The sequence below is a fragment of the Struthio camelus genome, chromosome 22 (genome assembly GCF_040807025.1).
Source record: "Struthio camelus isolate bStrCam1 chromosome 22, bStrCam1.hap1, whole genome shotgun sequence".
NCBI classification, from domain to species: Eukaryota; Metazoa; Chordata; class Aves; order Struthioniformes; family Struthionidae; genus Struthio; species Struthio camelus.
The window spans coordinates 8,899,593-8,926,153 of NC_090963.1; the positions used below are offsets into that span (position 1 = coordinate 8,899,593).

At 54.7% G+C, this 26,561-nt stretch overlaps 1 protein-coding gene across 10 annotated transcripts in view; it reads left to right on the forward strand.

The window, feature by feature from the left end:
* Positions 1–562: 562 nt before the first annotated feature.
* The window catches only part of PKNOX2 (PBX/knotted 1 homeobox 2), a 94,331-nt gene continuing 68,332 nt past the window's right edge, over positions 563–26,561 (forward strand). For 2 of the 10 annotated variants that reach the window (XM_068916641.1, XM_068916638.1), the window contains exons 1-2: positions 568–650; positions 21,793–21,864. The gene's annotated coding sequence lies outside the window, so the exon portion shown is untranslated. Of the gene's footprint in view, positions 651–20,179; positions 20,294–21,096; positions 21,230–21,792; positions 21,865–26,300; positions 26,422–26,561 lie in introns of those variants that run through there. The other 8 variants (XM_068916644.1, XM_068916642.1, XM_068916643.1 and 5 more) reach the window with 8 other exon arrangements.

Sequence of the window (26,561 nt, forward strand, 5' to 3'; positions counted from 1 at the left end):
GGATGTTGGGGGGTGAATGGCACCTCAGGGTGGATTTGGGGGGCAAATGGTTTCAGGGGGGATCTGAAGGCTGCCTGAGCTGTCTGGGGGACACCTGTTTTTTTGGGGGGGGGGTCTGAAGGCTTCCTGAGGGCAGGGGGAGCCCAAACGGCACCTGAGTGGTTGGTTATCAGGGGGTCTGAACGTGCTGAGGGGACGTTGTGGGGTCTGAACGCCGTTTGGGGGGCACGGAGGGGTCTGAACGGTGCCTGAGGGGACGTTGGGGGGGCATGGAAGGGTGTAATGGTGCCTGAAGGGGCGCTGGGGGGGGCACGGAGGGGTGCGAGCGGTGCCTGAAGGGGCGCTGGGGGCGGGGGCTGGGCGGGCTCCCGCGCGCCGCCGGGGGGAGGGGCGGCGGGCGGCCGTTGGGCGCGCGGCGGCGGCGGCGGCCGTTGGGGGCGCGCGCGGCGGGGGCCGGCAGGGGGCGCGCGGCGGCGGGCGGCGGCGGCGGCGGCGGGGGCGGCGCGGCGCGGCGGGGGGCGGGGCGGGGCGGGGCCGGGCCGGGGGGGCGGGGCGGCGCGGCGCGGCGGGGCCGGGCCGGGACGCGCGGCGGCGGCGGCGGCGGTGGCGGTGGCGTGAGGCCGGTCCGGTGCGGCGGGGATTGGCGGCAGGTAGGCTGTCACTCACGGCGGGGCGCCGCGCGGGGGCGGGCGGAGCCACGCGCCGCGCCGCGGACAAAGCGGCCCGGCCGCCGGGGCACGTGCGGCGGCGGCGGTGGCGGGTAGCTTCTCTCCTCTCCCCCCCCCCCGCCCCTTTTCCTTTTCCCGGTGCGGGAAGTAACTTGCCGTTCCGCAGCGGCGCCGCCCCCCCCTCCCCTTCCCCGCGGCTCCCGGTGCGCGGGCTGCGGCGGCGGGGCATGGCGGCCGCGCGGCGCGGCGGGGGGGCGCCGAGCCGAGCGGGCAGCGGGGGGCACGCGCACGCCTTGCACCCGCTTGCAGTGCCCCCCCCCCCCCCCGCCGGTTGCAACGCCCGCCGGCCCGTTGCAACGCTTTCCATCCGGTTGCAACGCCCGCCGGCCCGTTGCAATGCCCTCCGGCCGGTTGCAACGCTTTCCAGCAGCTTGCAGTGCCCTCCAGCCGGTTGCAACGCTTTTCCAGCCGGTTGCGGTGCCCTCCTGCTGCTTGCGGTGCCCTCCGGCCGCTTGCAGTCCTCTCCGGTGGATTGCAGTGCCCTGCTTCCAGTTGCAATGCCCTCCAGCTGGTTACACTGCCCTCTGGCCGGTTGCAGTGCGCTCCGGCCGTCGCAATGTCCTCTGACCGGTTGCAATTCTCTTCAGCCGGTTGCAACGCTCTCTGTCCAGTTGCAATGCACTCCGGCAGGTCGCAGTCCCCTCCAGCTAGTCGCGGTGCCCTCCGACCGCTGCAGTACCCTGCAGCTGGTTGCATTTTGCGGGCACAAAGTTGTCCCTCGTGCAAAAGGTGGATGCACGCGTGGGGCACATGCGCAGGGCAGCAGAGCTGCCTTGTCCGCTGCTGCCCAGCTTTGCAAGGTGCCCTTTGGCCTTGGGGCGCCCACGGAGCGGAGTGGGGGCCGTGCCTTGGCGTCGAGGGCCGAAACCGCCGCCCGGGCTGAGGCGAGTGTGCTAAACCCGCCGTTTCACCCTGTTTCCGCCGCGGCGGGGTGCCCGCGGGCCTACGTTGCGATCTTTATTACGCAGGGGGGTGTGTGCACAGCGGGGGGAAACCTTAGCAGTTCAGCAGCTCTTTTTGGGGCGTTGGTGGGTTTTGCTATGGTTTTTTTTTTTTCCCTCCCTGCTTCTCTCCACCTTTGCATCTGCAGGAGATCCGCTCCGCTGCCGAGTTTTTGCAGCTAGTTGCCCGAGAAGTTTGCGGAGGCGCTGCGAGGAGACGGCGATGCCGCCGGCGGGCATCGACGCTCCACCTCGGCCCGGTTCGCTCGGCTCCCCGGCGGCTCTTTGTTCGGGCTGTGGCGGGAGCAGCCCTCCGCGGTTTCTCCTTACGCGGAGCTCCTCCGATGGACCTTTCCGCTAAAACCTGTCTCGCGAAAAACGCGGCCCTCCGTGTAACGAGAAACCCTCCGCCGAGCCGGGTATTTGCAAACTGAAGCCGCGGAGATTAGATTAAGTCTCCTGCGAACAGCTCCGTGCGGGTATTATTTTTGGCTGGAACGCGGGGGCAGCTGTCTGCTGGGCCGGGGGGGGAGGTAGGAATGAGGGCGGAACGGGCGCTTTTGGTCTTTCGATTTTTTTTTTTTTTTTTTGCTTTAAATAGTAAAAATGGACTGTTTGGAAGTGGTGACGTGCTTTGGTACGGACGTGCTTTGATTTCGCCGGGGAGCTTTGGAGCTAAACTTTGGAGACGCGGCCTCGCGACCGCGCCGCACCCTGTCTCGTTCCTTCTCCCGAGCGCGCTTTATGCCTCCGGCGCCGATTTGGCATTTTTTAGCTCTTCTTTCTCCGGCTGTCCATGAAACAAAACCCACCAAAAAACACGTGAAATCACTGAAGTTTTGCTGGGAGGCTGCCTGTTGGCAGGCAGCGACTGAGGAGCTCCCGATCCGTTGCTGCTTTCCCCGAGTGGCCGGCACCCGCGAAGCAATTTGGGTGCTGGGTCTGTGAATTAAAAACAAACAAACAAAAAACCCCCACGTCCCCATCGGGGTTTTTCAGCCACCTGGCTCTTCTGCAGGGCAGGCAAACGAAGGCGGCGGGCTTCCTCCTCTTCTCCCCCCACCCCATTTATTTAACTCCCCATGCTGAGATTCCTTTATTAGGGGCAAAAGTTAATTGATCAAGTCTAATTACGAGCGAGATTAATTCGAGACGTGGCAGCAGTGGGCTCGCTCGCTTGCAAGGAGCTGCCTTCGCCCGAGGCTGGTCCTGGACCTGACTGCCGTCGTGCCTCTGGGACGTGCCGGACTCCCCGGCCTGCGAAACGGGGCTCTTGGCGCCTGGCAGTGCTTAACGGGGGAGGTAAGACTTTTTGCTTCCCCTGGGAGGGCCGTCAATTTTTTTTTTTTTTTTGTAACCCTGCAGTGATGCATCGTTTTCGCCAGGGAAAACGCGCCGTACCCTTCGTATCTCCAAATTTTGAACCCATAACACTAGCCGAACCTCCCGGTTTTGTGTTTCCTTTGCCTTCCCGGTGAACTTTCTAATTGCTTAATGGTTTCTTCGGGTTGATTGACAGCCAGAGAGCTGCTGTTTGCCTTTCATCCCGTGCAGGTTTGGAGGAGCAGCCTTTCAGGAAGGGCTCGTCACTCTCTGAGCGCTAACAGCTTTTCCTGTGTGATGAAGCAGCACATTCGTCTTTCTCGCGGAAATGTCAGGAAACATTAAGTCGGACCGCGGTGTGATCCCCCCCTCTGGGAAAAGCGTTCTTTAGTTGTCAACCCTTGGGAAACGCAGGCTGCTGTGAACGCTCCCCGTGGAGGGACCCGCTGCGATACCTGCGCGGATGTGTAGTCCCCTGTTAACCACCGCGGGATCTGCTCCTTTTTCCTTGGTGGCAGCGGACGTGTAAGTGAAGGGAAACGCTGTGAATTTGTGCAGAAACGTACCATGCTGAGCCGGGACCCTGCCTTGCTCGCCCAGTTATTTTCCTCTTTCTCGTGCATTTCTGATAGCTGCTTCTGCTGCAAATATTTTTATAAAGAGGCTGCAGTGACTCCTGGTGATGGGATCGTCCTTCTCGGAGTTGGCGGGCAGGTCACGATGGTGACACCAAACTGGCCTGGGAGCCCAGGACTAACATGTCAGTGTCTTAAACCAGCGCTGCCAAGACTTTGCTGCGATGGGAAATGCTCATTTAACATCTCAAGCAAAAGGTTCCTTTCTGCTGAGCTTCCTTTCTCCTGGCTCCAGATGAAAAACCTCTTCAATGTGGTGTTCTTCCTTGCAGAAATACAAGATGAAAATACCAAAATGTGTTTTCTGAAAATACCAAAATGTGTTTTCTGAAGTTTAGAAGGAAACTTACGGGGTGTTTAAGTTGACGGGAGATAATCGGTGCAAGTCGGGGAATAGTTCCCTACCTCTACTGGGATGACTGTGTTGGTGAGATGGATTCCTCTGTCACAAATCTGGGAAACCCCTCAAAGCGCCCGATTATTTGAAATGGCCCATTGCCCTCACCCGTCTGCCCTAATCCTGCCAGAAGCTGACGTTCATCCTGCAGACCAAACTCAGGGAGACTTACTTTTTATTGAGAGCTACCAGAAGGTGATAAATGGTCTGAAAACAGCTTCTGCATCTGCTTGACACCCCGGACCCCAGCGGGTGAGCTCATTAGACATCAATATCTCCGCTTAGGCTCGAGGCTGCCCCGTCCGAACGTTGCTGGCGGAGCGGCGGCCTCGCTTGCGATGGGAAGCGCAGCTTTACTGGCGTCCGCCGGCGTGCCGAATGCTTTGGTGCTGCGTATTTCGCTCCGGGGCGCGAAAGGCCGTGCTTGTAGCTGGATGCGGATTGTGCGTGCTGCAAAATGCTGACCCCTTGCTGAGTCCTTGCTCTTCCTATTTCTGTAGTCGCTTAGGAGATGATCCTTTCCTACGCTTTTGTCAGCCGTGGCCTGCTGGCTTGGAGCGGTGAGGTCTCTTTAATCCTTGGCTCTCCGCTTTGGACGGGCCACCCTGGGAAGCTAATCATGCTGCTGCAAATTTTGCTGTACTTATTTTGCGGCCGAGATGAAGCCAGCAAAGATTGCTCGTAAACTTAGGTAATGGTGACCCTGAGAGACGCTTTCAGAAAACGCGAGGCAGAGCGGTGTTTTGGATTAATCTCTGGGGTGGGAAGTCTCTGGGCTGAGGCTCAGGAGAATCAAAGCGGATTTGGTCTTGGGTAGAGGAGATAGGAAGGTCGCAGCACAATATTTTGTCTCCTCACCAAAACACCATGCTGTTTTGTAGTGCTGGGCAGGGGTAGAGGATCAGGACCCTTGTGCGTCTTCAAAAGAAGAAAAATGAGTGGTAGGAGATTTTGGGAGAACAGCCAGATCGCCTCACGCCTTCTTATCCACGTAGAAAAGCGTATCCCGAGCAGCCCTGACCCTACATGTATTGGTGCATGTGAAGGTGCTGGGTGTTTCGTGCTGTTTTTTTCCTCTCTTTGGTCTAGTTTCTGAGCCTTGTATCCACAGATTTGCGCCAAGAGCCTTTCCCTCCTAGAAAAGGAGGACCAACACACTCACCTTCTGCTCTCCTTGCCTTTCTGTTTGCCCTGTGACGAGTCTAATCCTTGCTTTTTTGGTGGTTGTGGAATAATATGATGGAGCCAGACCTGTTGCTGGGAGAGCAGCGCGCTAGCTGGTATGATATTGTGTCTTGGCTGCAAGGGACTTCTTCCTAGACAACCAGTGCTAACTCCTAGCAGGTTAACCCAAGCAGAAATCGGGTGCATTTTTAATTGTTTGGGGTTAGGCTCTCTAGGTTGAAGTTAATTTTGCTTATGCCGTTGAATAACTCAGTTCTAAAATAATTTTGCAACCAGCCTTCATCGTGCTGAGGGTCGTAATGATCATTAGGTTGATCGTGGAAAGCTTTTACAGAGCTGTGGAGAGGACTAAATATGTTCTTAGTACACACAGAGCAGATTTCCCCCTAATGAGAATTGGAATTGGAATCCTGTTAAGAACAAATGCCCTCTAATTAGAAAAAAATTATTTCATGGCATCATTAGTCAGACTGTTGAGATTCCAGCTCAAAATAATAGTACGAAGGGAAAGTAATTACGGGCCCTGAGAACAACTGGCAGTCTTGTCCCTGGTCGGAGGCAGGACTGACTCATCCGCGATAAAATCGAGAGCCATTTCCCCCCGCTTCGTGGAGACCGATAGTGGCGAGGACCCGCCGGGCCGTTCGCGCGGAGCTGGAGCAGTGCTGGGGGACGCCGGTGCTCGGCGCCGTCTCCGTTGAGCAGGTAATTCCCTTCGGAAAATAACCTCGCTGAGGCTGGCGGGGAAGAGCGGCGGCGGTGAGCGCGGCTCTGGGCTCGCTTCCCCGGGGCCGGGTCGGACCTCGGCGACCCCGCGCGTAGCGGGTGGACGAGGCCCAGCAGGGTCCCCTTTGTGCAGCTGTAAATCTGGAGCGAGTCTGACTCTGCCGGACCAAATGTTGATTTGCAGCTGTGTAAATAAGATGAGAATTTGGCCTTGGCTCCATCTAGCTGATTACATCTTTTTGTGTTCCCTCCTTGCTGCTTCTGCCAAGAAGAGCGGGGAGGAAAGCAGAGAGCAGTGGTGGCGGATGAAAATAAGCGCTTGTTAGCATGTAACATTTGATGATAAACTTAAATCAGCATTTGTTAAATATTTGCGAGTGTAGCGAGATGGGACGCTTGTGGAGGGCTGTGTCTGGCGTATTAGCGTGATTATTTTTTTAAGAGGCTGCGCAGAGGCAAACGGTGCCTTTTTGGTCAGCATTGCTCACGCATGATGCTCTTTGCAGCTAACGAGATGCAGATGCTCGCGTCCAACTCCAAGCGGCTGACGCTGGAGGAGCGAGCTGGGCTTGCGGGGAAGGGGGGGACACGCCAGCCGCTTGGGATCCTTCCTCGATAATGCTGCGAACAGGGGAGCCAAATTAGGAGCAAAGTCAGGCGGAAGGCAGTATCGTTGGTTCCGCCGCTTCGAAAATTAGAGTTGACCGTCCCCGAAAATCGTGCGAGAGGTGCAATGAACAGCGAGATCTGAAAAGCGAGTTGGTTGAAGAAGGGCGTGGGACAGGGATGAGCTTTTTTCGTATTTCTCAGCTTATTCTCTTAACCTCCAACAACAGGCAGTCGGGGAGGCTTCCTGAACTAGAAGTTGTTTCTGCGACCCTCGATTAGGTTTCTTTTCCGGTCTGTCCTTGAACTGGTCTTTTAGTATCCACAGCATCTCGCGGCGGGGATTTCCTATGTGTCATGGGACAGGCCAGCATCTCCCATTTGCTTTGAACGTCCATGTGCCGACTGGACTGGAAGGAAAATACCAAAAACCCCGTGTTTCAGATAGGCAGTCCAACGCAGCAGCACGCAAATCTGGACTGAAACCGTGTAGAAATTCGCGGGAGAGATGCTTTGCGGCGATGCACGGCTGCCCTGCGCCAGCACGTGCCTCCCAAAAGCCAAAGCGCCTCTTCTCTGCGGCCGAGCTGAAAAGAGAGGCTTTTCCTGGACGTGACCGAGCACGGCCCTGCAAACGGTCGCCCTGCACCCGTGCAGCCGTCGGCTTCGAGTTTTCGGCACTGCGGGCGCCCCAGCGTGAGGCAGAGGCGCGCTCGTTACAGAGTTCGTTAAGCTTTTGCCGCGGCTGCCAGGTTTGTGTGCCGCTCGAAGGAGACCTGCCCTTGGTTGCAACGCACCGTAACGAAAAACCCCTCCGGCAGGTTTGCTCGCGGGAAGCGGCGCAGGTGGAGGAGCCCCCGCGGGTCCTGCACGTGAGGCTGGGAAAGGGCAGAGTGAAAAGGCCTGGCCGTATCGCCTTCGTGAGGAGTTGTAATGAAATACTACTTCAGTGGATTAGGAAAGTGCCACCAGTAATGTTATATATGTAGCTTTCAACTTTAATAAGGTGTTGCAAAAACTATGAAAATAGTTATAACTGAAACCACATTTTGCAGCGAGCACCAGCTCTGTTCTCCTTTGCCCCGGCTACAATATCTCGCTTTGTACTGTCGATAAAGCTGTTAAAGCCAATTGGAAAATGGTAACTGAGCGATCTGTGGATTTGGGGTTAATCTACGCGATATTGATAGCTGAAAATCCCAGCCTTATTTTAAACCCTTTCGACTGGTGAATGTTTTATTTTGCGTCAGTTGTACGCTTCTTAAAGAATGTGTTTCCAAACAGGATTTGGACCATTAAAATCGCATCACCCGAAGTCAGGAAGCTGACCTGTAATTGCTTCCTGTAGTAGCAGTGGCTGCAGTAACATAAGAGATGCTGCTGTTGCGCTAAAATTAATGCTTTGAATTTAGTTGTAAAGCTCTAGCCTCCCTGCATTTTTCCTTGGTAGAAAAAGTGGCTTTTTCCTTTGGACCCACCATCTGACTGCCTCCTGGCATCCCAGGTAATAAAACCTGCGTGTGGTGGGACGAATGAACTTGGCGTTGGCTGGCTCCCGGCCACGTGGGGCAGGATGCAGGGACGAGACCGTGTTAGGGTGACGTGAATAAAATGACCCCGGATGGCGTCCGGGGTTGCCTAGGCACAGTTAATTTCTTCCGCAGAAGCGGCGTTTTCTCTTACTCCGCTCTCCTCTTCCTGTTTCTGCTGTAAAAGCTGCCATGTGCGATCCAAACAAGCAAAGTCTAGGGTGAGATTTGGGTTTTCCAGGTGCTCTTTGAAGCCTTTTCCCATCACAAAGGGACTCGGTTGCTCCAGAGGTGCTGCACACCATCGCGACGGTAGTCCCGGACTAAACAGCTCTGTGAATCAAACAGCAAGTCACAACTTTTCAAAATCCTGCCTTTAATCCCTTCAGAAAGGAATATTTCATTTCAGTGGTTTTATCTGCGAGAACCTCGTATTATCTGATCAGCTGTGCGTTATTCCTCGCCTCTTATTTTTCGGAGACAGGACTAGTCTTTTTAGATATATCACTTCTAGGTTTGTTGGAAGGCACTTTATAGCTTTGTAAAGCCCTTAAAATGTTTTTTAAACACTACTCCAAGCTTATAAGGCTAGTTTTAGAATAGCAATTACAAGCTCCCTTATCCCCAAGCGAATTCCCGCTGTGATGGTGTATGTAAACCGTTTTAGACGTTTTTAATGCTTGCAAGCAATAAATTTGAAAGGGAAAGCCAAGCCACCTCAGCCTGTACAAATGAAAGGCGTACTGTCCTAATTTATGTGGCGCATAAAACTCTTGTGAAGTCGCCTTGCGTCTTTCTGCGGGGAAGTTTATATTTTTACTGATTCAAGCTGTTAATTTTTCCATTCGGCCGGCTGTTCCCAGGGTCCGCGCGGGGATGCGCGAGCCCCGGGACCTGCTGGGGGTGTTGCGGGGCCAAGGGTGTTGGTCCACCGGGCTTTGCTCTTATTTCTTGCGCCTTTCCAGGGATGAGACCGGGAACATTTTGGGTATAAAACAGCTCAGTCTCAGGCTTTCCCTGCCGCTCTCCTGAACGAGGCTTTGCGCTCCCCGTCTGCCACGCTGCCTCCCCTCTCCCAGCCGTTTGCCAGACCTCTTGCTCCTCCTTAGGAGTCACCCCTTTCAGACAAAGAGGGGGAAAAAAAATTCCCCCCCAAAACCCCAAACTCAGCATCTGGATCCTGAGTGCATTAACTTTCCTTCGCTTGGGGGGGAAAAAAAAATTGCATCTCAGTCCCAGAGAGATCACATTTGTGCAGAGTGCCCGGAAAGGTCTTTAATGCATTTGTGCAGAAATTGGTTTCCTTATATCTTAGTGACAGATCCAACATATCTAACTACGGCAATTAATTTAGCGGCATAAAAAATTAAGTGGGGCATTTTGTCAGCGGAGCAGTTGGCTGTTCGCGAGCTGTGTTTATGCACTGCACCGAGGCGTTCCCTTTGTTTCGGAGCGCGTTTAAACATTTAAAAATAGCATTTAAAATGCATTTTTAAGTTGCTCGCTAGATGAAAATGGTACTTTTGGCAAATATTTAGCACAGAAAGTGTATGCAAAAACTATTTGGCTCTAAGCAAACGCTCTATAAATTGGAGCGCTTTGTCAGCTTGACAGCACAGAACAAACTTAATAAACGGTATTGGTGGGTTATTTTCCTGTAAGAATCGGAGCTGTCATCACATAATAGAATGGGTAAAATAACCGGGATTAGGAGACGGATTTCTGGGCATAGGCTTAATTGAATTAATCTGGCACAGATTTACTCGGGAAATCTTGCCTTTATTTCGCGTCGCTCTGTGTCAGGCTTGAATGATGGGGTGGGATGTCTGCTCCCCCAAGGCCCGCATGTCCCTCTTTTCCCTGGGATTTGAACGGTGCCGTTGCCTTTCAAATCTGACGGATAATGCCAGGACGAGGAGGCTGCGGGAAAGGACGTGCCAGCAACATCTGGATTTGCACCAGTAAGTAGATAACATTTAAGGAGAGGACTTTTTTTTTTTTAAATTTCCCCTTCTTTTTTTTTTTTTTTCTTTCTCGGGGAGACGCGTGCGTGTTCGATTCCCGTGGCGGCATTGCCCGACTTTTCGCTGCCTGTTGGCAAAATTTGGACACGCAGGAGCTAGGAGACCCTTCGGTCTTTGCCTGGGCCTCCTCCCTTGAAGGAGCGATTCTGCGGCGGATAAAGGTTAATTTGATAATTGCTGCTCTCTTAATGAGCTAATAATTAAAACTTCTATCAGCGGTTGCAACCAGCCCCGTCGTGGCTCTCCCCGCTGCCTCGCTCCGGGGAGGCACGGGTGATTTTAGCGCTGCTCCCCCGGCTTTTTGGATAGCATCGAGGCCGAACCCGCTCCCCTTCCCTACGGGCTTCTTGCGATTTTGGCGGCGTAAACGCAAACCGAGCTCCCGAATCCCCCGAGAAGGGGCACGCCGCCTTAACGCGGGCCCCGCTCGAGCTTTCCGCCTTTGGCAGCCGCTCGGCTTTGCCCGCTCGTCTCGGGAGCCAACGCGCAGCTCTCGCCGTTAGGGAGCCTCTCCTTGTATTTAACGTAACCTTTTCCATTTTAATGACATCTTGCGCGCTAAATCGCTCCTCTTTATCCTCCCCGTTCGCACCCTGCGAGTCTTCCCAGACGGGAAGCCTTCGAGACGTACGTTTTTTTTCCCCCTTTTTTTTTCCCTCCCTACCCCCTTCCTCCGGTTTTAAAATCTAACATCCCCAGCAGCTCAGACGGAGGAGCGGGGGGCGAGAATACGTCTGCTAAAACCCACCAAATAAAGCTGTTTCACTGGGGGGTAGTTAAGCGAAACGGCCTGGTTTAGTAGCGTGGCTGGCAGAACACCTGGAAAGCGGCCAAGGTTATCTCAAGGTAGGCATCGGATTGATTCCCGGCAACCGCTTACGCTGGGATTTGGGCTTGTGCGGCGACAGAGAGTGCAGGCGGTCGCTCCTGGGGAGAATCGCCTCTTCGCGCTGCGCCTCCGCCGGCTCCCGCGCTCGTCGAGGCCGCCGCCTGTGTGATGAGTTTTGCGAAGGCTCAGCCCGAGCAGGCAAAGCCTCCCCCCCTCCCCGCGCTGCATTTAATTGCCGGAGGTGGAAAGCAAATCCAACCCTGGCAGGGAAGCGGCACCTGCAATGCAGGATGGTCAGGCGAATTGGGGTTTTTCTTTTCTTTTTTTTTTTTGCCTTTCCCTCCGCACCTTTGAATTTCGCTGCAAAACCTTTGGCAAACACAGAAGGAAAAAAAAACCTCGGCAGCGGGCTGTGCCGCGGCCTGCGCAGAGCAACGACTTTGGCTGCATCGACCGGGCTTTTGTTCGCCGTGTGTTTTTTTTTTTTTTTTTTTTTCCCCGGCCTGGCCATGCCGAGAGATGCGGCGGAGGCTGCCGGCGCGGCGGTGCGGCCGCTGGCTTTCGCGCCCTCGGCGCCGCTGACTCGAGACCTCGGCGGGCTGTTCGAACCAAACTTAAGACCGCCGTTTGCTGCCTCTTAGCGCCTGGCGGAAAAACCGTGCGAAGCCATCGGGCTGCTCAGGTGAGCAAATCCCACCGGCCTGGTTAGAGCGGGGAAGAGCAGAGATTTCCCTAAGCCATGAGGGGATTTAGGAGGAGAAACCTCGGCGAAAGTCGGTGCCGCCCGAAAAGGGGTGAAACACCCCCGAACCGTCGCTTCGCTTCAAGCCCGCTGAGCGTGAGTACCGGACAAGGGAGGTGGGGGAAAAAAAATAAAAATACCCCGAATGCGAGTTGCAAAATGCCCTTTGGAGACGGGCAGGGACCTTTTGCGCGGCGGGGAGGAGGGGAGCGCTGGCCCCGCTCCAGCACCTGGCCGGGACATACAGCACCCTTCATGAAACCAGACAGAATTAAACCCTTTGTTTCCTGTTTGCCGGCCCGACTTAGCGAGGCTGCGAGCGCTCAACAAACCCGTCTTTGTGCTAATTTAATTAATCGGCGGGGCTGAGGGCGGCGAGGATGAGAGCGCGGGCTATAAATACCTGCTTTTTCTTGGGGCTCACCCCAGGGGTTAAGGCGCCGCGTGGCCCCCTCCCGCCGCAGCCGACGGCAGCCCTGGAGCCAGCTCTCCCGGTGCCATTGGCTCCTTCGCCTGCGGCTTTTTGCAAATGGGCAAGGCAGGCCCGGCCGACGGCCGCCACCGCCACCCTGGCGTCGAGGCCGCCGGTGGTTCAACCACCTGGCCTGCCAAAGCCTCCGTCTGGCTGGAAACGGGCTTTTCTGCGAAGCTGGGACCCGCCGGCTGCGCAGGAAGGGCTGCGAGGCCGGGTCCCCCGTTGCGGCGGCGGGCATGGGTGGAAAACCCGCCTGGGTGGGAAAAATCTGCAAAAAAACAGGAGCCCCTTTTTTGGAGAGGGTGCAAAACCCCGGGCTTCCCCCGGTGCGTGCTGGGGCTGCTTATCAGAGACGCCGGAGGCTGGGACAGCCCTTTTCCCTTCCATTTTTTCTTCCCTTTGGAAAACCGCCTGACAAATCCTCTGCTTGCATAGGGAGGATAATCAGAAAATTGCAGAAAACCCTGCACCGAAACACCTGGGAGCTCAGCTGCCTCCTGGATCCTGGATCCATGAGGAGATGCCGGCAGCTTTTGGGGTGACTTGGGTTTTCCCCCCTATTAATATACTTAAGAGTAACCAGAGAAACTTCGTTAAGGGGCTGCAGGGTGAGCAAACATGCCAGTGTTATGCTGGCTTGAGCGTTACAGCAACTTCCAACTTTGTGTTGGAAGAAGATCGTTCGGATACGCGTGCCGGCACGCTCCGGCCGCGCTTTCTGCAAACGTTTGAGTGCTCGAGTGTCACCCATGTACATGCTCACGGAAAGCAAATGTTTAGCTTGAACGCTCAAATATTTGCAGAAAGCAAATTTGGGCTTGGACGCTCAGGGATAAAATTAGCAAGCCGCGCGCGGTTTGGGGTGGCTGCATCCCGTGAGCTCGTTTCTGGTGGCAGATTGGATGGTTTAAAGTGATTTACCAACACAATGCAAATGGCTCGTGGTGGCTATCATCATTTTCCCGCTCGGAAATTTGCCCTGTGCTGCCACTGTTTTTCGGTTAGAGGAGGAGTTTCAAACCGTACGGCCCGTTTGCATAGGAGGAAATTCGTCTAAGGGCGTGAGTTTGCTCCCCAAATTTGCAGGTACAGAATAATAAATATTTTCAAAATGCATTTCTGAACAAGTTTTAGGTGAGAAAAGTGAAATGCGCCTCCTAAGTTGCAAGTGATATCTAATTTCTGATACCTGATTTAAACCGAAAAATCCGCAGTGGCTGTTTTAGTGAAACTGTCCCTGCGTGTTATAATCTAATTAGTATTAGCTTGGTGGCGTGCACCTCATCTTTGCTGCTGCGTAGGGTAGGGAAGCCCGACGTACTTGGACGGGGGCCCGAAACCCTCACGAAAGGAGAGGAGAAAAACCCCCAAGGCCGAAGGCGCAGCGAAGGATCTCCGCGGCTGCTTCGCCCCCGCTGCCCCGTTGGACATTACAGTGGCGGAGACGCGTGGGTAATTTTCTGCGTATTCGGTTTCTTCCACAGCTACTTTTTTAATGCCTTTTTTTTTTTTTTAAAGATAAAAGAAGCCTTATTTGGCATGCAGGCTTAAAGATTTATGAGTGTTACACGTCTTGAATAATTCTACCTGCAGGATCCCCTTCGTGCTACTTGCTTTTCATGTTACCCAAGGCGTTTGAAGACGACAAGGCTGATAAAAGGAAAGTCTCTGAAGTCAGGTCGGGAATCGTTTCCCGGGGATTCACCACCCGGACTGGGAGCGGGGCCGGGCACCACGGTGCCTGCCGGGCTGCTCACCAAGCCCCGGCGCTTGCGTTCGCCTTGGGGCATTCAGTGCCCCCCGCCAGAGCTGCAAAATTTGCTCTAAATTATGAGATTTTTGAACGTAACGGATTTTGGGCTCCAGTCTGGCAAGCCGGCCACTTCGGCTTGAAAAACGTGATCCCGGCGTTTCTGCTTGGTGCCGAAAACACGCTCTGTTTAAAAAGCATGGAAAGTTGAGTTTCTTGGGAAAATCTGTTAAGGCGGATGCTGAAAAAAATCCCCCGGAAAATCAGGATAAAATGGAGAAATCAGCAGCACTCTCAGGGTCCCAAACAGATTTCTTTCTCAAACTTTACCAGCAGAAAAGCATCTGTTAATACATTATACAGGGCTGCACACATCCTTCACCTGCCTGATTCCCTTTCAGTCATTTAATTAGCTGAATTTCAAAGTGTTTTATGAAATATAAAGTGTTGCGGGCCTTTGGAGGGCTTTTATTGTCACTCCTATAAATAACAGACAATAAGAAGGTTTGGCAATAGAAATTCTTTCGGTGTCTGGGTTATGATGCTTAACACTTGTATTATTTCTCCCGCGTTCAAAACGGGCGAGCGCTTGCTCGTTTATTTTAGGGACAAATTTCAACACGGAGTGGGGCAATGTCATCCGAACCCATGAGAAATAGTTTGTGAAACAAGATCTCGTCGAAACCTTACTGGCCGGCTTAAAATAGCCGCTTTATAGCCTGGCAATGCAATCTCGCCGCAGAGATGAGCACCTGGCCGGAGCCTGCGAAATGAAGCCGTAACGTATCTCGGTTGATCCCTCGCCTGGCGTTCAGTCCCCCGGGGGGGGTTTCCCATCGGACGGACCTCTCCGACCAGCTCCCCGCGGTCGGAGCCGCGGAAAAGCCATGGGAAATGAGTGTTTCCCTGCGCCGTGCGGCATTTCCGCTGTTTGCCTCTGTCCTCGTCGGGCAGCTCCTCGGCGGTGTTTTACCCGCGTGCCTTCGGCTTCCTCTAGCGTCCCCCAGGTTTGGCCCCCAGCATGATAAATCCACGTTTTGGGGAGCAATAAATCCCCATGGTCTCACAGGCTTTTGCTCTGGTGTTGTTTTTTTGCCGGGAGGAGCAGGCTTTCCTGGGGAAGAGAAAGCACCAGGTGAGAAATGCCCTGCGGGGACGCGCTGGGACGATGCTTTTGCCTTTCCGACTTGGACTCCTCACTCACCAACCTTGAAATCAGGGCCAGCAACCTCAAACCGGGCTCGAGCCCTGAATTTGGAGTGCCGAGCCGGGCCGCCCACGGCAGAAACGCTTCCCTGGCCATGCCCGAACGCCAGCGCGAGAGCTTTTTATAGCACAACACGCGGCGACGTGATGTCAGTTGTAAATAAGCAGATAGCGGAGAGGACCTGCCTTTCGCTCGGGCGATGCCGGGTGAGACGCCGGGATTCGTTGTTAAAGGGGTATAAAAGGTGAGAGGTATTTGCACGGCCGTAGCCCCTCCCCAAAGCCTGCTGTTAACCCGCTTGCATAAAATTAGCATTTAATAGCGGCGCTCCAGCTCGCAGCGTAGATTCAAATGAAAATCCCTCTGCGCCCAGGCTTTGAACTGAGTCGCGCCGGCGGCTGCCGCGGCATCTTCCTGCGCTCGCCGGCTCTGATCGCCTTTTGCGGTGGCAGTTCGACACCGAGCCGCCGCGTGGGAGAGCGGACGGCGAATGTGGCCCTCCGGGCTTTCGGGATAACCTCTCTGTGCTCGGCGGGGACCGGCGTTTCGCTGGCGCGGTTCGGGGCCTTGCACCGTTTTTTTACCGGTGGTTCAGTTCCAACGTGTTTGGAAAACCCCGGGGTTTTTAACGTCGCATCCTGTATCTGAGCTGTTGAAAAGCACTTGTGGCATCGCGATGACTTTTAGCGGCTTTATTTACACGACTTTGTCTAAATACTCCCCTTCCGCTTTTAATCCTGGCTTTCCTGGAATTTAGACGGCTTTGCTCTGGCCAAAACTTTCCCTGCCCGTTTTGTTGGGCGAGCTTTTTTTCCGAAAAGAAAAGGCCGCGGTCGCGTTGCAGAAAGAAACGCTGCCGTTTCTGACCTGCCGCCGGTCCTCCCCCTCCGCAGTGACCCTTCTGCCTTGATTTCACGTTGCTTTTTTTGTTTGTTTTTATCTTGTTTGTACAACAAACAGCTGGGAAACGGGATGCTGCATCTTACGGAGGGCAGCCAAACTCGGGCTGCGGCTGACAGGCTATTTCCCTCGCCCGGTCGAGACGCCGTCGCCTTCCCAGCTCTCCGAGCCGTTTTTAGGAGGACGTGACTTCATGTTTTGGGGAAAACCATGCATTACCAGCAGCACGGTTTTCATAAACAAAGTGGTACCTGTAGCTTGCTTCCATGCACTGAGTCGTCTTGGCTAAGCTGTTGCAGCGGGGATGACCCTGAGTGAAAGCTTGGCTGGGTTTAAAAAAAGAAATTATTGGAGCTGCTGGAAGCAAAAACCATCAGCAGCGATTAAATGCTGGGGTTTTTGGGTGCTTTAACCGCGTGCCGAAACTGCTGGGCTGTTGCATTTCTGCAACTTTCACCCCGAATCTGCAAGATAACGTTTCCCTGCAGCGGGATCAGGGTGGTGCCGCCAAGGCAGCGTCCGATTGCTTCTCCTTTGAAATCCTTCCAATGGCTGATGGCGCTGCAGGCACGCAGCTGGGGGAATTTTGTGTTTTCGGAGGTTTTTTATTTTTATTTTTTTTCCGTAAACGTGGCGGAGGCTCTGCAGCGCGTTGTTTTGGCACTGTGATCTCCTTCCAAATCCCCCTTCCGGCTTGAAACTGGGAGCCAGCGCTCTGCAAGTTGCTGCAGCCGCCGAGGCCCGAGCATCCTGCGGTTCGGCGGCTACCGCTCTACAAGGGTGGGAATCAAGCGGAAACAAGTAAAAAAACCAAAAACCCAAAACAGAGTTATTTGTCCCTGCTTGCGCTTCCCAGCTATGTCCTTGGTGCTGGCCTGGCCAAGCCGAGCGCCGGCGGCGTGTCCTGCCCCATGTCCCTGGGTGCCTGGTGGGGAGCGCGGGGACAAGACGCGGTTGTGCGTGTGGGTAACAAGTTTTTTGCAAAACCTTTCTGGCCCGCCGGGCTCCCCGGAGGGTCGTGTGAGCTTGGCCAGTGTGTGGCCTGCTTTGCCAGTGATTAACAGCGGTGTAAGCAATCTGCATATAGAGAAAAGCCCCGTTGGTATTACATTATTCTATTAGAGTTTCAAAGCTGGTATTAAGTGGACATGATTTCTGCCCATGGTCCATTAATTTTGCTTTATTGCTGGCCTGATGGCCATTACCCTTTTTTGCCAATGCGTTCCCCCATTAGGTTTGTACAATTAACCAAATTTGAGCTGTTAAAGCCATGTGGGTAACAAGGGGATGGTGGGGGGGGGATCTGGCAGCGGGGGGTGCGTGTGGGGGCCGAGCACCCTTCCGGGCCCCCGAAATGCCCTGGCTGGAGGGGTGGACGTGGCCTGCGTGCTGCTGAGCCCTTGCCCGGCAAGGCTCGTGCCTCTGCGGGGTCCGCGGTCTGCTTTAGGAGCGCGCCGGGAGCAGAAGCGGCCGTCGTAATGCCACCTCCGTTGCCTGCCGGCGGCGGGCGCTGCCTGCGGTCTGCATCGCTGCTTGCTTTCTGCCTGCCCAGGCACCCAAATGAGCCAGGACCCTATCGAGGACCCCCAAATTAGCATGGGGAGGGCACCAACAACAAGCAAAAGTCCTAGGAGGACTCAAAAAATTAGCAAAAACTCTAGCAGGCACCAAAAATTAAGCAAGGCACCAAAAATGAGCAAAGACCCCAGCAGAGACCCAAAAACTAGCATTAGCAGGGCACCAAAAATGAGCAGAGACCCAAACGGGGCACCACATGAGTAAAGACCCTAGCAGGGTGCCCAAAATGAGCAATCATCCTAGCAGACTAGGATCCAAACATTAGCTTTAGCAGGGAACCAGAAATTAGCAAAGACCCTAGGAGGGCCCCAAAAATGAGCAAAGACCCTAGGAAGCTACCAAAAATTAGCAGAGACTCTACCCAGGTACCAAAAATTAGCCTAGCAGGGACCCAAAAGTTAGCGTTAGCACAGTGCCCCAAATGAGCAAAGACCCTAGCAGGGCACCAAAAATGAGCAAAGACCCTAGGAGGCCCCTAGATGAGCAAAGAGCCTCAGAGGGCCCCAGAAATTAGCAAAAACCCTTACAGGCACCAAAATTAGCGCTAGCAGGGCATGAGAAATGAGCCAAGACTCTAGCAGAGACCCAAAAATTAGCACTAACAGGGCAGCAGAAAATAGCAAAGACCCTAACAGGGCACCAAAAATTAGCAAAGACCCCAGCAGGGACCCAAATGGATTAATGACCCTAGGAGGGTGCCCAAAGTGAGCAAAGGCCCTACCCAGGCACCAAAAGCGAGCAAAGGATGCTAGCAGGGACCCCAAAATTAGCCCTAGCAGAGCACCAAAAATTAGCAAAAACCCTAGTGGGGCACCAAAATGAGCAAAGCCCTTAGGAGGCCCCCGAATGAGCGCAGCTGCCGTCGGCGGGTCCTGGCCGCTCTTGGCAGGCTGCTGGGCCGTGCCGTCCCCCTGGGTGGCCCTCGCCCCACTCCCTGGGGAGTTTTGGGGACCGGGGGCCACCACGGCGGCCGGCAGCTGCTGCGGGGGGAAAGCTGAGCGGAGCCGGGGCGGCGCAGCAAGCCGACGCGCACGCCGCCTCTCCCGGGAAGCCCCGGCTGACAGATGGTTGATCTCCGTGTTGACAGATGATCTCCCTGTTTCGTTTCCCAACTCCGGCCCCATAATTATATCCGAGCTCTTTTGCAGGAGAACCTGGAGAGGAAAATCAGCAGTTTCTGCTCGGCTCCGCCTGGGAGCCCAGGGGCTCCGGTGGCATTTGAAACGCGCCGCGCTCGACGAAATTCAGAGCAACCCGCTCTCCCCCCTCCTCCCCGAGTCACACCACGTGCAATGCTCAGAGGTTAGGATGATGTTACTTTATATTTTCACATAAATCAGCTGCAAACGGTTGTGCCCGCGGCTATTTTTCTTATCTAGCGTGCCGTTCCACCTGTTGGTCAGCGCTGAGCTCCCCTCTCCCTTCGGCTTTGGCGCGGGCTTTTTTTTTCTTTCGCTACAGCAGCGGCAGGATGCATGGGATTTGTTTTTTATTTGGTGCGTGAAATGCTCCCTCTGTCGCTTCGGGGTCCTTCCTGAAAAGCTGGGTGTCTCTGCACCCCCTCCGCTTGCAGCCTGCCTCCCTGGAGCCACCCGTTTGCGTTTCCACGCCGCGGCGCGGCTTTGGTGCTGGGGTGCTTGTGCTGCTCCCAGTGCGATTTGTATTTTTGCCATTTAAATTGAGGAAAGGAAGCAGCAGGAATTCCCTTTGCAAGCCTAGGAGCTTCCCGCGCTGCTCTTGTTTTCTTCCGTCGGGTGGAAACTAATTTCCGGGCACGTTCAACTTCCAAGGTCTGAAATTGCAGTCTGCGTTTGGTGCCGATCGGGTGGTTGTCGTCGAAAATGGAGCCAGTGCATGCCAAAACTGATTTTCTTAATAAGTGAGTCTAATAAAATCAGTTTTTCAGTGTTCAGCTGCAAGTTTCTGTCCCGAGCAGCGATGCAATCAAACCCTTCCAGGTTCATTACAATACAAAACTATTTTTCTGTGCCAAGGCTGCAAGCAGTTAAGTGGGTTTTGCTCAAGCTTTGTAGCGAATCTGTACTTGGACAGGAATCGGACAACGGAGAATTGAGCCCAAAAGGTGGGAACCTGATGAATGTTGCAAAGAATTTCAAGCTCCTTTTAAGAGGGACGCGTGCATCGCTCGGCCCTGCCCGCGACACAGCTGCTGCCTCTTTTTATCCCTCCTGCTCAACGCTCCTGATTTACAGCCGCCGTTTCGACCTCGGACCGAATCCGGGCCCGATTTCCTCGGGGGCTCTTCGGTGGCACCCACTTGCCGTTAACGAATGCGTAAGACCGGCTTCAGCTTTGTAATCAATGAACATAAATTATCTCCGGAGAGCTCATCTTCGAGCTGAGTCTCTCGTCCTTGTTAGCTGTAATTAGAGCTGCCGTTTTTTGCTCGTCATCAGCCCTCGCCCTAAGGACAGCGCAAGAAAGCGCCTTTTTCCCCAGGCTGGTGCCTTTTGGGCGACGGTCCGGCTGCCAGGCTGCGAAGCCTGGCAGGCTTCGCGAACCCCTTTCGGATGCCGTGAATGAATGCAATTTCCCTAACCCTTTGCTCGTGTAATCCTAGCCCTGCTCTGCTTGTTTTCCCAGGGTGAGCCAAGTCAGATCCCTCTGGTTTTCCCTGGCTACGGGGCCGACTGCCTTCCTGATTTAGGAGGGACAAACAATCCCGTCCTCCTGCTCCGAGACACGGAGGAGAGGCCCGTACGTGACACTGAGTTAAATCGGTTTGTTTTGTTTTTTTCTTTCCCCTCTGCCTTTCCAAAGCGTGACGCCAAGCAAACGGCACATGCGGCCCAAGCAGTTTTCCACCTGCGGCGAGAATAAAGCGCCCGCCTCCCCTCCGGTGTGCTGGCGCCGGGGAGCCCTTTTGCTGTCGAAACGGGTTTTCGTTTGCCGACGAGCATAGCGGCGCTGCTTGGGGACCGACCTGCCTCTTCGCCGTGGGGATTTACCCGCCCGGGGTGGTTGGTGCTTATTTTGGGGTTTTTTGCTCCGAACCCCATGGCTGGGGGTGAGCGGAGGAGAGGGTGGACGACAGATTAAGCTCTCCCGTGGTTCAGAAAGTCAAGGAGCAGCGGGGACGTAAAGTTGGCTTTCAATATCAAGGACGTCGCCCAAAGGTGTCTCTCAGTCCTGGCCCAGCCACCGCTGCTTCATGCGGACCTGGGCATCTTTTCGGGCCGATTTGATGAAATCACGCAAGACAACAGAGGACTTTCTGAGCACGTCTTGTTTTTGGCGACGGTAAGGAATCGCTGCTCGACCCCAGGCTCGGGGCACCATCTCCCTTTTACGTGGTCCCTGGCTAAACTTTTACTCCCTTCCCATCATCTCCTGCCCTTTGCGGGCCGTGCCCGTTCCCTGGCGCTTTAATGGGACAAAGCGCCACGAATAAAAGTATCAATTAGAAAATAAAGCAGGGCTTTCCAGTAACTGGTAATTCCACTAAAGGCTCATTAAACTGGGGACAAAGAGTAAAGTTTGGCAGCTTTCCCTCTCTCCAGATATCGCTCCTTCCGAGACCTCGCTCAACTTCTTTGTTGCGAGCTGCTGGCTCCGGCTCGGCGCGCGGGCTGCTTCCTTGGCGGCGCGGGACGTGGCCGAGGCACGGCGCGACGTGGCAGCGTTTACCCGGGGGTAAAAGGGCCGACAGACCTTTGCGATGATTTTGCATGCCGCCGGGAGGAGAAGGCGAAGCGGCGATTCGCACTTCCCTCCTCCCCGTGCCGGAGTCGCTGCATTTCCTTCTCCCAGCAGGATTCATGGGCGTCTCTTGCATACTTTTCCTCCAAACGGTCCGGGAAGGTTTGGGGAAGTTTCATGCGATAATCTTGGATTAGATTTCTTTTGCAAATGCAGCCAGTCCTGCTCTTCTTACCCTGCTAGCCCTGGGGGAAAGGGGAGGTTAAAACAATAGTAATTTAAAAATCTCCACTCCAATCTGTAAGCGTTTTTGTTAAATGCTTCGCTCCCCCGGTGGGAAAAAGGCTGGTGAGCTTCAGGGTGCTCGAGACGCCGATACGCGGGGTGTGAGCGGAGGCGAAGGGGGGCTGCGTCCCAGGCCGCCGGGCAGCTTGCTCCTCCTTTGCCCATGCCTCGCGCCCCGTGTGGCGTTTGTCCCAAAGCGTCGTTTTTTTTGCCGTGATTTCTTGCTCAATTTGCGATACGGTTCTTTATATAAAAGGCTTCTTTAATGTCAGCAGGTACCTTCTGGGGTCGCATCCTGAGGCTTCGCTTCCCTCCACGCGCAGCTACCGGAAAGGGCCTGAACCGTAAGTAACTTTGATTGGCATTTTCTCTTCTCTTTCATCGGGGTTACGGGTTAAAGCTCAGGCCGGGAATTTGAGATTCGGCTGTGCTGCGTTATGTAAAGAAGCGTCCAGCGGCGAGCCGGCTAGAATCGAAAAGCCGGCGTCCTGCCAAATCGATTATGTGCCGCCGAGGAGCCCGGTTGAAAAGCATGCCGTTTAATTAATCCTCGTTGATTATGCACGAAGGTAGACCTCATCACTTACAGGTGTGATTAACTCCCCGGCGGTAAGGGGATGGCCATGGCTCCGCCAAGCCTGATGCTCTTGGCCGAGGCGAGAGGCTGCCGCGTGCCAGCCCTCCTGAGGCCTCTTCCAAAACCAGCGTCCGTTGTTTGCCGCCACTCCGCTGGCGCTTGCCTCGCTCTCCCTTTTAATAGTACGTCGGCTGGCCCGTGGAGTTGGAAATGTTAAAAACGCTCCCGCTGAGCGTCGTCGCCTCGGTGTAAAAATAGATCGGCTGCGCTGAGTGCCTGAATAAATCAGGAGAAGGGCTGACCCGATAGCGTCTTAACGGCGTGCAGACGGCTGGGCACGAAGCGTTCGGAGCCTTCCTGCCCTACGGCTCCCCAGTTCCCGGGCTCACCGAGTTAGCGGTTGAAGGTTGGGCTATGCCGGTGCGCGTCGAAAAACCCTGCCCTTGAAATCGTCTGTAATTACAGCAGTGCCGGAGTAACTCGGACGAGCTGCCGTGTCCGGGTAGGTTTGTCGGATGTCCCTCCTGCTGCACTCCCGTTGCGTTTTAACCCCGCGGCCGTTTCGCCTCGATCCGCTTCCCCTGCCTTTCGTACTAGCCCGGCAGGAGGAAGAGGAAGGAGTTTCGCCTCCGGGATGAAACTCGGCTCCCTTACTGAAGGCTGGCACGGTGCCCGAGGTTCACCGGGCGCAGTTTGGTGCTCGGCGATGACCTCTCTCTGCGCAATGGGAACATATGTAAATATATATATATACACACACATATACACACACACACACACACACACACACACATATATACAAATATATATATATATATTGTGAGCTGGCGGCTGCTGGCTTTGCTGTGCATCTTCCCTCACTGCGGATTTAGCCCTTCATCGATGGCAATGGAGGCGGGCTGCTTTCAACATATCCCAGGGAATTTCTCCTGCGCTTTGGGGGTCAGCGCGTCCCGTATACGCGTTTGCGTGCGGTTGAGTTGTTGCTTTGCTGCAACTCCCTGCCTGCATAAGGGTGTTTTCTCCCGGTGTGGGGAGCGGGGCGTTGTGGCAGCTTCTCACCGACTGTATTTTGGACCTGCTGCGTGGGCTCTTTCAACCGTCATCTTTCACCACATCAGATTTCACAGCTTTCCCCTAATAAACCTCTCCCGAAACAACAGCGTGGGATTTTCCCCCCTGCGTTGCTAACCACCGAAACCAAGACGCTTATTTACTCCTGTTTTCCCAGGCGTTGCGGTTTTCATTGGTAGGACGCGTTTACGACGGGTAGCTACGGAAGAAAATCCCTTTCTCCCGTATCACCTCTCCTGGTTTATCCGGGAAGTCTGGCAGCGCGATTGCCCCTTGCAAGCAGCACCAAAGGACCTTCCTGGCTGGCAGGTGCATTAACCCAGTTTGGGGAACGGCATTTTTGTAGCCTCCCCTCACTTTGGACACATCTATAACATCTTCCGATGCGAACGGTGGCTCGTTCCTTGTTATCCCGGTGTGGAGACATGCCACCAGCTACGTTATAAACTTCCCAGCGCGGTGCCGAAAGATAAGCTGAGGTGTGCAGCAGGGTGCAGGGCGGAGGGGTGAATTGCCAGGAAATTTTGCCGCACCAAAAGTTTTCTGGCCAACTTCTCAGGTGTCAGCGCTGCCGAGATGTCCCCCCAAAGGCAAAGGAAGAAAGTCGTTACTTGAACGTCCCCCTGCGGCGTGGGGAATGCGTTAGGCAGGACGGGGCGGACGTAATCTTGCTGCTCTCCTGAAAACCCCGAGCGCAATGAAGGCTGCGCAGCCTGGGGGGAGCTGGCACCCAAAATCTCCGTTGCAGCGGCTCCGATCCCTTCCCGGCGTCCCGGCCGGGTGCTGCGTGCGTGTCGCCCCTCCGCGGCCGGCCGGCCGCTCCGACGTGCCTCGTAAAGCGAATGGGGTGGGCCAGGCCGGCAGGGGAGCTTGCAAAACTATTTGCTCCGTGTGCAAAGCGTCGGCGCTTTTGGGAAATTGGGATTTCCTAATTACCTGCTGGGGTTTTTTGTTTTTGGGTTTTTTTTTTTTTGCATTCCTCCCCTGTCTTGCAGCCGGCGGGCCACCCTCCGGGCCGAGGCAGGGGTCCTTTTGGCTGCCGACGGGGACAGATAGCTTAGTTGGGGCAAAGGGGGCCTGGGCGGCTGCTTGGTTTCTATCCGTTTGTGGTGCTGCGATTGCAAAATGTATTTCCGCTTTCCTCCAAACATTCCTAGAGGGGAAAAAAAACCCCAAAAGCAGCATTAAAGCACCATTAAGAAACAGCGATGGAGCTCTCAGAAGCTGGGAAACGCCGAAGAGAGGCGGTTCCCGGGGCGCGTTGGCTTGGTCGCCTTGCGTGCGTGCCTGATCTGCCGCAACCCCTCCCTGAATCGTCCCTTTGTTCCTAAGAGTGGAAACCGGCCCGTTCGGCAACGCGCCTGTTAACCTTGCGGGGGGCACCTTTCCCTTCGGCCGTTTCTCCTGCTTCGCTTGCCGTGTTTCCCGGCGCTGCTCCTTGGGGCGCGCGCCTTGGAGGGTGCGTGGTGGTGTGTGTGGTGCAAGGTCTCCGGCAATTACTGTCGAGCAAGCGTAATAAAACAACGAGAAACGTCCGGCTATGTATAAACTCAAAACATGCGCAGGGTACCTATTTTAATGAGTTTCTCCCCCCCTCCCCTTTTTTTTCCCCCCAAACGTGTTGCGGAGTATTTCCTGGAAAAGGGAAGGCTCCTCTTGGCATGAATTGATGCTTTTTATAGGTCACTCCATAATATACTAATAAAGCGAAAGGTTAAAAGAACAGCCACATTTCTCTTTTCTTATCTAGTCAGTTGTTATAACATCGGATTTTAAATCATGGGAAATTATTAAGTACAGCAGCTTGTGCTATCAGCTCTTTTAGCTTTCCCTATAGTGCCATGCGTCTTCGGGTCTCGGCGCCGCTAAACGCGCGCGCTTAGCATTACTGCGCTGCTCGAGTGAAACCGCCTCGTTCGGCATCGGGGCCGCGCCGTGCTCTGTGCGTACACAAATGCCGGATATCATTCTTTGTATATTTATTTTAATCTTTGGCTCGTTTAGCTTGAGACGGTCTCCGAGGCGGGAGGCCGGGCGGCGCGGCGGGCATCGCCCCTCGCCGGCGGGCCGGCACGGCGGGCGCTTCTTGGGGCTGCAGATCTGCCTCCTGAGCGTCGGCGTTTTGCAGCGCAGTTAAAAACCGAACCAAACCGAACCAAACCAAAAAAAAAAAAAGAAACCGCGGCAATAGTAGATTGCAATTTGCATTATGCAAATCGACGTTATGCAATCAAGGCGCTCCAAGGGAAAGCCGGCAGGGCGAGCGCGCTGATGAGCCGCAAAAGGGCTCGAGCCCGGGGTTGCGCCTTCCCCCGAAAGCTTCGGAGGCCTCTTCCCGTTAAATGCCTCCCCCAAAAACCCACCCGACCTGCTCGGCTCAACCCCGGAGAGGTAAAATGGAGCCAGCGCCAAGCTGAATGAATTCAGTGAGCTGTTGGAGCCACTTTCTCAATTAATGGCTTTGTTTAATCGTACCCCCTGTCCAGAGGAGTATTGTCTTACGGATAATTTCGTTTGCCTAACGAGATTTTGCTAATTAAATCTCCTTTCGGTCGGTGTGACTCTCCCTGCAGGGTAGGGGAATGTTTGTGAATCCTTCTCCGCTGCCGGCTAAATAAACCTTTCCACTCCGCTACCGGAGAAAACACAGGAATTTCTCTAGCCAAACACCGGGATCGGATTTAATTAGCTTTCGCAACCCTGAAAAGGCGCTTTGTGGCGCGTGCGGGTGCGTGCCGGTGCGCGCACGGGGCTCTCTAATAGCATCGCGGGCCTGACGGGGGGCTTTATCGCCCGGCGGCAGCCGGACCTGCGATTTTTTCCTTTTTTGCTAGAGATTTTTTCTTCTTTTCCACGGCGGCAACCGCGGCGGCAAACAGCCTAACGACAGCAGAGGCGCTGTTTTTCTTCTAAAAAACCAGCTTTGGCCATCCAGCTTTGGGCTGCGAGCGGCCGGGTGACGTCGTAAGTCGGGTACCGCGTTTGTTGCCCATCCCATCCGAGGCCAAAAATAAAGGATTTGCGGTGCAAAACAAAGCTCAGAAGTCGATATTTGCAACTATTTTTTGCAACTTATGCAATAAGAGATGGCAACATGTCTTTAATATGTTCGCTCTATGTTCTCCGTAGGAGAGGGGGAGAGCGGGAAAAGGGCATTTCCAAGCACACACCGACTGGCGGAAGACTTCCAGCCGTGACGGCGATCCCCGGGGATGGGGACCTGGACACAGGTTGCCCCGGCTTAAATAAGGTCAGAGGCCCACGAGCAAACGAATGCTTTTATTAAAGCCGCGCGCAACCGGCACGGCGATGCCCCCGAATATCAAAAACGGGCGCTCCCTTCCTGCCCTCCCGGGTAATTGATTTGCGCAGCAATTTCTGAGTAAATTC